Below are 9,082 nucleotides of genomic sequence, written 5' to 3'. Positions count from 1 at the left end.
CTTTGGTTTTATTTTAGCTGTTGTCAAAGTTACTCATTTCCCCCTAAGCTAGAAGACCTCTGATATTTCCTTGGGGAAAGTAATGGTTTTAATTCTTGGTTCTACTTTTGACATTGAGCCTGGAACCTTAACGAGGACTTGGCTCTTTTGTTGGTGTTGTGTTCCTTCATCTTCTGCCTGCTGAAAGTGCTCCCAAGAGATTATATAAAGACCTATACCCCCAAATCCCTCCTTTCCTAGAGGGTCCATCACATTATGATGATTTTGATCTAAGTTAAAACATCCCATGACCAAACCAAGAGCCAGTGTGGCCTCTAAGAAAGAAGGCGGAATATGGAGTCAGAAGACCCGAGTTTAAATCTTACCTGGATTCCCCCAGGCAAATGAGGTTTCTGTTTCATCTATAAAATGAGACCATTGGGCTAGATCCTAATTCTTGTAGGTAGAAGTAGAGATTTAGGTTTTTGTATTTTTTCTTATAAATAAAAATGAATGCTGGAGGAGACTTAAGATGGCAATTTCCTGTAGTCCTATCATAGATTACTGTGTCTCTGAACTGCGCATGGGGAATTAGAACTTGACAGGTGACCTAAAATCTGCCATTTTTCACCTTCAGAAGTGTGCATAACAACCTGGTAAAACTACCTTTGGGTCCAATACTTCCAGCCTGGGCATATCTGATTGCAGCTCGGCTTACCGAGGCATTACAGGTAAAGTACTTCTGATCCAAACTTGAATTCCACCTTCAGCCTGTTCGGATGGTTCTTCTCATTTTGCCCCAGAGTTTTCCTGTAAGAAAACCCATAGGGGCAGCTAGGTGGTGCTGCAGTGGATAAAGCACCAGCCCTGGATTCAGGAGGACCCGAGTTCAAATGTGACTGCAGACACTTGACACTAGCTGTGTGACCCTGGGCAAGTCACTTAATCCTCATTGCCCTGCCAAAAAAAAAACAAACCCATAATATGTTGTGCTACAGGCAGGAGACAACACAGTTTACTGGGGGTCCAATTCAAGTGGTTGAAAAACCACATGGATTTTGTTCCCAAGCCACTACAAGAAAAGCAGATTGGAGCTTGGTGTCTTTAAGGGAACTTTGACGAATTATGATTTAGTATAAAGCATGGAACACGTAGGCTTTTTTTTTTTTTTTGCAGGGCAATGGGGGTTAAGTGACTTGCCCAGAGTCACACAGCTAGTGTCAAGTGTCTGAGACCAGATTTGAACTCACGTACTCCTGAGTCCAGGGCCGGTGCTTTATCCACTGCGTCGCCTAGCCAACACCACGTAGGCTTTTTAAAAAAGAACTTTCATGGGGCAGCTAGGTGGCGCAGTAGATAAAGCATCGGCCTTGGATTCAGGAGTACCTGAGTTCAAATCCGACCTCAGACACTTGACACTTACTAGCTGTGTGACCCTGGGCAAGTCACTTAACCCCCATTGCACCGCAAAAAAAAAAAAAAAAAAAACTTTCTGGTGAACTGAGAATGCATTCATAAATCAGAAAACAAGGCTAAAATCAGGTCTAGGCTAATCAGGGCCAGCCTGCTGTGGGCCATTGAATCTAATAGTTCTAGACATACTGGTTAACCAACAAAATATATGCACATTTGTTTCTTGGAACCACATATGGTTTGTCTTCCCAAAAATTTGCTTGGACTAGGTTTCCGTATTTGTTTTCTGATTTTAACTTTTCCAGTGGTTGTAAAGACTAAATAGTGAGGGATCGTTTCCTCCTCTGCTCTCTAGCTAGAAGATTGGATGTCCTGATTTGGTTACTCACCAAAGCAGCTCTCAAGAAACCTGCTCAAATGAACTATTTTTTCCATCCAAATTAACTCCATATCGTATCCCCAGCACTTCGCACATTGACTGGCACATAGTAAGTGCTTAATAAATGTTTATTGATTGATTTCATGTCCATCTTCACTGGGAACAGACTTGATGTGGACATGCTACAGCACTTCCCTCCTTGAGGGGGAAAGCTAGGGAGATCTGCTCTTGGAACCCCATGTGCTTCAACCATTCCAGTTGCCCCATTTGATTCCAGTCAGTAGAGAAGATGGAGTTCTCTCTCCTCCCTGAAAACTAGCCTAGCTGGCCTGGCTCAATGTTGGGATAAATCAGAGATGCCTGTGGGCCAAAGGGTAAGGAAGGATCTAACAATGAAATGCATTCAAATGGCCATGTAGAAGAGAAAGGGACCAGAAACACTCGGCTAAATAGTTTCATTTTTGTCTTTTTTCCCCCCATTGTAACATTTTTATAGAGCAAGGTAGATTGCAATCTGTTGTCCAGTTTCAGTTCCAGTACAATAGAGCGGGTAGGGTGGGGCAGCCTTGGGGGCAAGATCAAATCTGGCCTCTGATGCTTTCTGTTGTGAATGATCGCTGCCGGTTGGGCAAAGCCAACTGAGGGCAGCAGGGGGAGCACAGATTGAAATGAATTGCTTCAATGTTTCTGCATTGGCAAGTGGTCTAAGATATTAGCAATCCCCACCCATCTGAAACAGCAAAGCAGGAAATGTCTTAATTTAATTGGCATAGCCAGGTGAGATTGCCTTGTAGCAACACGTTCTAGGAAGAAGTTACCCTTGTTAAGAGATTTGAAAATAGGAATGTAGTTGTGACCAGTAGTGTCCTAGAGCCTGGAATGTATGTGGATATTCTTGGGAAAAGAGACAGGACTCTCCAGGCAAACAAGAAATACATCATCCATCTTTTACATTTCAGTCATCTCCACTGAGGTTTTGTGTTAGATGTGAAGCATAAACTCATTGGTTTATGTGGGGAATTCCCAGTGTAGTTGGGCCTTGTAGAGGAGACCTATCCATGACCATAGGCAAGTCACTCAACCTCCTTAGGTCTCATTTTTCTCTTCTGAAATGAGAATAGCCTTTAAGCCATCTCGGGTTTCTTCCGTGTCTGGGTCTACAGCCCCAAGAAGTAACTTGGCCAGGATCACAGAGTAAAAGGCAAAGTTTGAACCAAGACCTCACTGCATCTAGGTCCAGCATTCTAGCCATTGGTGAGGAGAGGGAGCTTCATCTAAGGTGTTGTGTCCAGGCAAGGTTGGCCTGGTCAGGAATCTTGTCACAATAGGAAACAAGCTCCTAAAGACTCCTTTAGGAAAATGGAATTGTGTGATCCAAGGGTAAGCTCATGCCATCTAATCTGGATACGTGGAGGTGACCCTAGGACCTTGTCCTCTGTAATTGAACTGTCTAAAAGCTGCTGATATCAGGGAATGCCTCCCTTGGGTAAGATAACACACAGAAAGGGATAGGAGTGAATTTTTCCAGTCTTGAGTTGAGGCAGGTGATCAAATATTATGAAGACAATTTGGTTAAGTTATAAATGACAAATTTGTAGTTTTTATTTATTTCTTCCCCTTTCACAACAATATTCAAATTTGTCTCTGTAGCTTTGTGTTCTCACCTGATTAAACTTAAGAATTAGCAAGTATAGACAGCTGCTTTGGTATTAAATTATTCCTGAATTAGAAACTTGAGAGTGCTTTTGTGAGAGTGTGGGCCGCCTTTTCCACAACAGCCACTACTCCCCGAGTTAATCTTACCTTAAGCATTGGTGATGGAAACAAGGGAGCATACAGCACTGGGGGCCATTAGGTTACCGAATAGTCTGATTAGAATTCTTGGGCTTCTTTCCATTACCTGTCCTCAGGTAGAGGTGCTAATTAAGCAATCCTAATTAGTAAGCAGCAGTGAAGAGTCCCCCAATTCCTCAGCAATTCAGAGGAAGCGACATTGTCCTTGGGCTTCAGCCTCCCTCCTTCCCATCATCAACCAGGCCCTGTCATTCAGTGGGCCTACCATAAAAAAAAGACTAGAGAAGGGGCAGCTAGTTGGCGCAGTGGATAGAGCACCACCCCTGAAGTCACAAGTACCTGAGTTCAAATCCGGCCTCAGACACTTAACACTTACTAGCTGTGTGACCCTGGGCAGGTCACTTAACCCCAATTGCCTCACTAAAAAAAAAAAGACTAGAGAGACCATCTGGTCTCCTTTTACAGAAGAACTGTGTTAGTGTCACAAAGAATCAGTGGTTAAGACCACAAGTCCAAACTAGAATTTCTGCTTTAGGAAATGTCACAAGTTGGGTCATTTTCATTTACATTTTTCTGCAGCTGACCTAAGAGGTCCATGACTTGTCAGTCCCTGCTGAGTTAGTAGTCCAAAAGGAATCCAGTGATCACAAAAACCTCTAAGCAGATAAAAATCAGCATTCCTGTGTAAAAATGGACCCAGACTTAATAAGGGTAAAGGAAAAGAGGAGCAGTTAACCCAGTAACAAGACTGGGGAATTAAAACAATGTTACCTCCAACGTTTTATAAGACTGATTATAGTGTCAGTCTGAGCTAACCCTTAATTGATCATAAGAAGCAAGGAAATAGGCAGGTTTCACTACTACATGTATCCCAAAATCAGTTCTTAACATCTCAATTTGTGGCATTGTGTTGAATAGAGTAGCTGAGCTAGGTGTCACAATGGATAGAGCACTGGGCCTGGAGTCAGGAAGAAGCAAGTTCAAATTCAGCCTCAAGACACAGTAACAGTGACCCTGGGTAAGTCACTTAACCCTATTTGCCTCAGTTTCCTTTTCTGTAAAATGAGCTGGGGAAGGACATGGCAGACTACTTCATTCTTTGTCAAGAAAACCCCAGGGGGTGGCTAGGTGGCGCAGTGGATAAAGCACCGGCCCCGGATTCAGGAGTACCTGAGTTCAAATCCGGCCTCACACTTGACACTAGCTGTGACCCTGGGCAAGTCACTTATCCCCCATTGCCCCGCAAAAAAAAAAGAAAAAAGAAAACCCCAAATGGGGTCACAAAGAGCTGGAAACGACTGAAAAATGAACAACTTTTATTTAGTAAATTTACTGTCTTTTTAAGGTGACTAATGCCACCTACTGAGTACTGCTTTTGAAAGAAAATGGCTTCAATATTTAATTGGGAAATGGACATCTTTTCTGTATGGGAGTCCTCAATAACTCCCTCAGAAAACTCTTGTTGGTCTTTCTAAGATAGCACCCTCCTCAAAGCAAGCAGAAAATCCAGAAAGCTGCGAATCTCTGTTGGTTTATTTCCATTTTATAATCCCGCCAGCAGCATTTAGAAATTACCTGTCTCGTTCCACATTTTTTTTTTTCCTGTCCTGTTTTAAAAGAATCTGCAGTCTGGAACAGTTGTCTCTGTTCATGTTGGGTGAATAAGTAAACCAGATAAAGGACTTGTGTCTGTGGCAAAAACCGCGGTTCTTTCTGCTACTTGCTTATGTGAAGTGAATGACTTTGGGTTATTCGCTTGAATTATCTTTGGATAATATGGGTGCATAGTAAAGCTGTCCTTCCTTGGAACAGTGGGGGTAAAGCTAATGTTTATATACTATGGTACTTGGAAGTAAGTATGAAACATTCTTCACTGCTAGTTTGTGTAAATTTAGTCATCTTAAATTTAAACAAAAACCAAGCATGTATAACAACTATGAAATTTATCCAATGTCATGGTCACTTAAGAATTTTGACTTCTTTAACCAGATTTGTGTTTGTTACATATATATAAATACACACACACACACACACACACACACACACACACCACACACCCCTTGATTTCAAACTACTCCCACCTCCCCTTGGCTTTGCCGTACAGTAAAACTTTAACTGGCTAACTTCCCTTTGCTAAAGAGTTGCTTCTGACTGAAGTCCATAATGGTCACTATTTATGGTAGACTCCAGTTTATTTATTCTCTGTATTTTTATGTTGTACCTAAGTCTGTGATGTCGATAAAGGTTGATTGCCCAAAATAAAAACTTTTTTGAGAAAAGACAAGGAATAGAGGGCATTTTTATACTGCAGCCAGCAGTCACTTGTGTCTGAATCATTTGTAGTCCAGACTTGAGTTCAAATGCTGCGGCTCTGCCACTCAGTGTAAGGTCACCCCGACTCTCCAGGGCTCCACAATGAGGATTTTGGACCAGACCTTCAGGTCTGTGTGATTCTCTGGGGGCCACCCTTTACTTCTCCATATAAACTAGTGACAGGTGGATAGTATTTTCTTGCCCAGTAAACAGGCCAGGGCTAAAATATTCACAACACAGGTGGGCTTGTTTTTGAAGCATTCCTTCCTTGCTAAAATTTAAACCTCATGCATGCCCAAGTCATTTAATCCCATGCATTCTGGAGCAGTAATCTCTACACCATCTCCAATGGTCATCCATCCATTCGTCCTTCCTTGGCAAGGGAAGCTCAGCCCCCTGAGAGAAGCCCATTCCCACTTTGGAAGACTAACGATGAGGCACTTCTCACTTACATGGCGTCAGAATCGCCAATGTCTTCCCATTAGTCCCAGTTCTGCCTTTTAGGGTCAAGCAACAAAAGAAAACTGATCCTTCTGCTATGACCATAACCACCTCTCTCTTCCCTTTTCTCTGTTCTAAACATCCCAAGGATCTCCAATACTGACATGATTCTTTTTTGCCTTCTAACCTGACAACGTGTCAGGGCTGCCAGGCATTGCTGGCAACATGAAAGCCAAGAAAGCATTCCCTGCCTTCAAGGAACTCCTAGTCTAACAGAGAAAAATAACTAGGTACACAGATGATCTATACAAGTGGATGAAGGCTATCTGAAAGGGAAAGGCCTACTGCACTGGGTGGTATTTGAGCTGATCCCTATAGGAAGCCAGGGAAATTAGGAGGTGAGGGGGACAATGAATCCTAGGCACCAGGGACAGCCAGTGCAAAGACAAGAGATGCAAGCAGGCCAGTGAAACGATGGCAGAGTGCATGAAGTTAAGTCAAGTGGAAGAAGACTGGAATGATAATAAGGGACCTGGTTATAAAGGGCTTTAAGTGCCAAATAGGATTTTATACTGGATCCTGGAGCCCATGGAGCTTACTGGAGAGGAGGGTGACCCGGCAGGCTTGCTTCTGAAAAATCCCCCTGGCGGCCGAGTGGAAGATGGGAGACAGGCTGCGCTTATGCTGCCTCCACATGTGACCTTGAGTAGACCCAATTGTCAGGACAGCTACGTGACCAGCACAGCTCTCCGAAAACAAGCTTTGTCACTTCTGTACAAGTTATCCTAGGTTCCCAGTCTATTCAGGCCCACCCAGAGCCTCTTCCTTACCCTTTGAGCATCACCAATATTGATGTTAACAAGGTGACCCTTGCTTTTAAGGGAGAAGCTTAAGATCATTAAAAACACTATACAATTTCTCTGAGGTAATATTATTAAATTAATAGTAAACATTCTCTTGGTCTTTAAACACATAGCACACCTACATGAAAAAAAATTACTTTCATTATCAAGAATAAAAAAAATCCATACAAGCAAAATTAACTACTAGTTCTGCAAATGGCACAGACATAAAATACTTTTGGGTGCATGTGTGTATCTGGAATAATTTTCTAGAGTTAGAACCCAAGTTATGGGACAAGTTTGACATAACATTAAGAAATTTCATCCAGTTTTAATTTCAACCAAAATGTTTCACAGTTTAAAAAAATGGATACACTTCACAGCAAAGCAAAAGAATAATTGCTTAAACAAGGGACAAGAGAATTTATTCTGTTATGCACAAATGATAGCTTTTTAACAGCGTGGAGAAGGGGCATTGCTGGTGTAGACTAAGGAACCTTTAAACAAATCACAATCTGTTCATTTTTCCCATCTGGTCTTTGAAAACTAGCTGTAGGAATACCAAGAGTTGTGACTTTACTATGTTTGGATGGCATTTTCTAAAAACAAATTGTTTTCCCCAATAGGGGAAGTCATACAAACCTCTTAGTGACACTGACCAAAACTGTAATCTTTATTTTTCCCATGAAAATCAACCAATTGTTAAATCACCACACCTAAACATTTTCAAAAGCAACAGGTGGTAGGCTATTTTCAAAGAAATGAGTTTAAATCTTTTTTTTTTTAATTTTTTTGAGTTTAAATCTAAAACCTTCTTTCCCCACATGCACCCAGAAGGCAGCCTAGGTATACCGCTCAACATCTGCAGTTTTTCCAAAGGACCTTCGAGGTCCTTCAGTTCAAAGCCCTCATTTTAAGATAAGGAAAACCGGCCCAGAGAGGGAAATGTCTTGGTGAAGGTTATACAAGGTGGCTAGGAGAAGGAATGGGACTTAAGCTCGGGTGCCTGGTAAGGCCTCAGTGCCCACTGTATTTCTTTAAGGAAGAGGGAGGCAGTTGCAGCCATTGGAGTGTTACAATAGGAGTTCAGAACAAAACAGGGAGCAGCTCTAAGTGACCCCACTGGACTCTGGATTTTCCAAACAAACCTCATTAAAATGGTTGTGAAAATTAACCTTTCATAAAACAATAACTATACAATACTATCCATTTATGAGTAGATTTGAAACAAGCTTATTGTAGAAAAAACAATTCTGCTTTTCCTTTCAACACTCAATTAAATTCTGATGCTTATCTATCAATAATATAATAATTTACATAAAACACTTTGAAACTATCCAACAGCCTTGGTAAAAAAAAACCACCCAAAGCATATTTCAAAGTGTACATTACCAACAGTATGTAAAAAGCAAAAAAATTATCTAAGACACAGCCCAGTTTGGTCAGGCCACAAAATATTTAAAAAACAAAAACAAAAGAACTTACAGCTATGCCCCTCCCACCCCCCCTTCGCTTCAGCACTATTTTTGATCAGAAACTCATTAATCCACTAGCCCCAATCTTTGATTTACTGAAACCTAAAACAGCTCAAGGACTCGATCTCTCCACAAGCACTGCACCCTCCCGTTGCTTCCTGCAATTTACTGGGTGCCTTCGTAACTAACAAATTCTTCACTTTTTCGTCAACCAAACGGATGAAGTTCTGACTTTTATCGAGGCCACACATCTTTCAACAGACCCATTTAAGGACTCAGCAACTTGGTAGGAACTGGCTTACACTTAGGCCCAGATGGCATAACCTTTGGGCACAGAGGCACACACAACCCTTAAATCAGTCTAAGGCACCAGAGTAAAACACTTAGGGGAGGACCACACAGTTTTTCTGTTTAATCTCCCTTGATTCGAGAGCCTCCCTTTAAGA

Source organism: Dromiciops gliroides, chromosome 1 (genome assembly GCF_019393635.1).
Source record: "Dromiciops gliroides isolate mDroGli1 chromosome 1, mDroGli1.pri, whole genome shotgun sequence".
Classification (NCBI taxonomy): Eukaryota; Metazoa; Chordata; class Mammalia; order Microbiotheria; family Microbiotheriidae; genus Dromiciops; species Dromiciops gliroides.
This window is presented reverse-complemented; position numbering follows the sequence as displayed.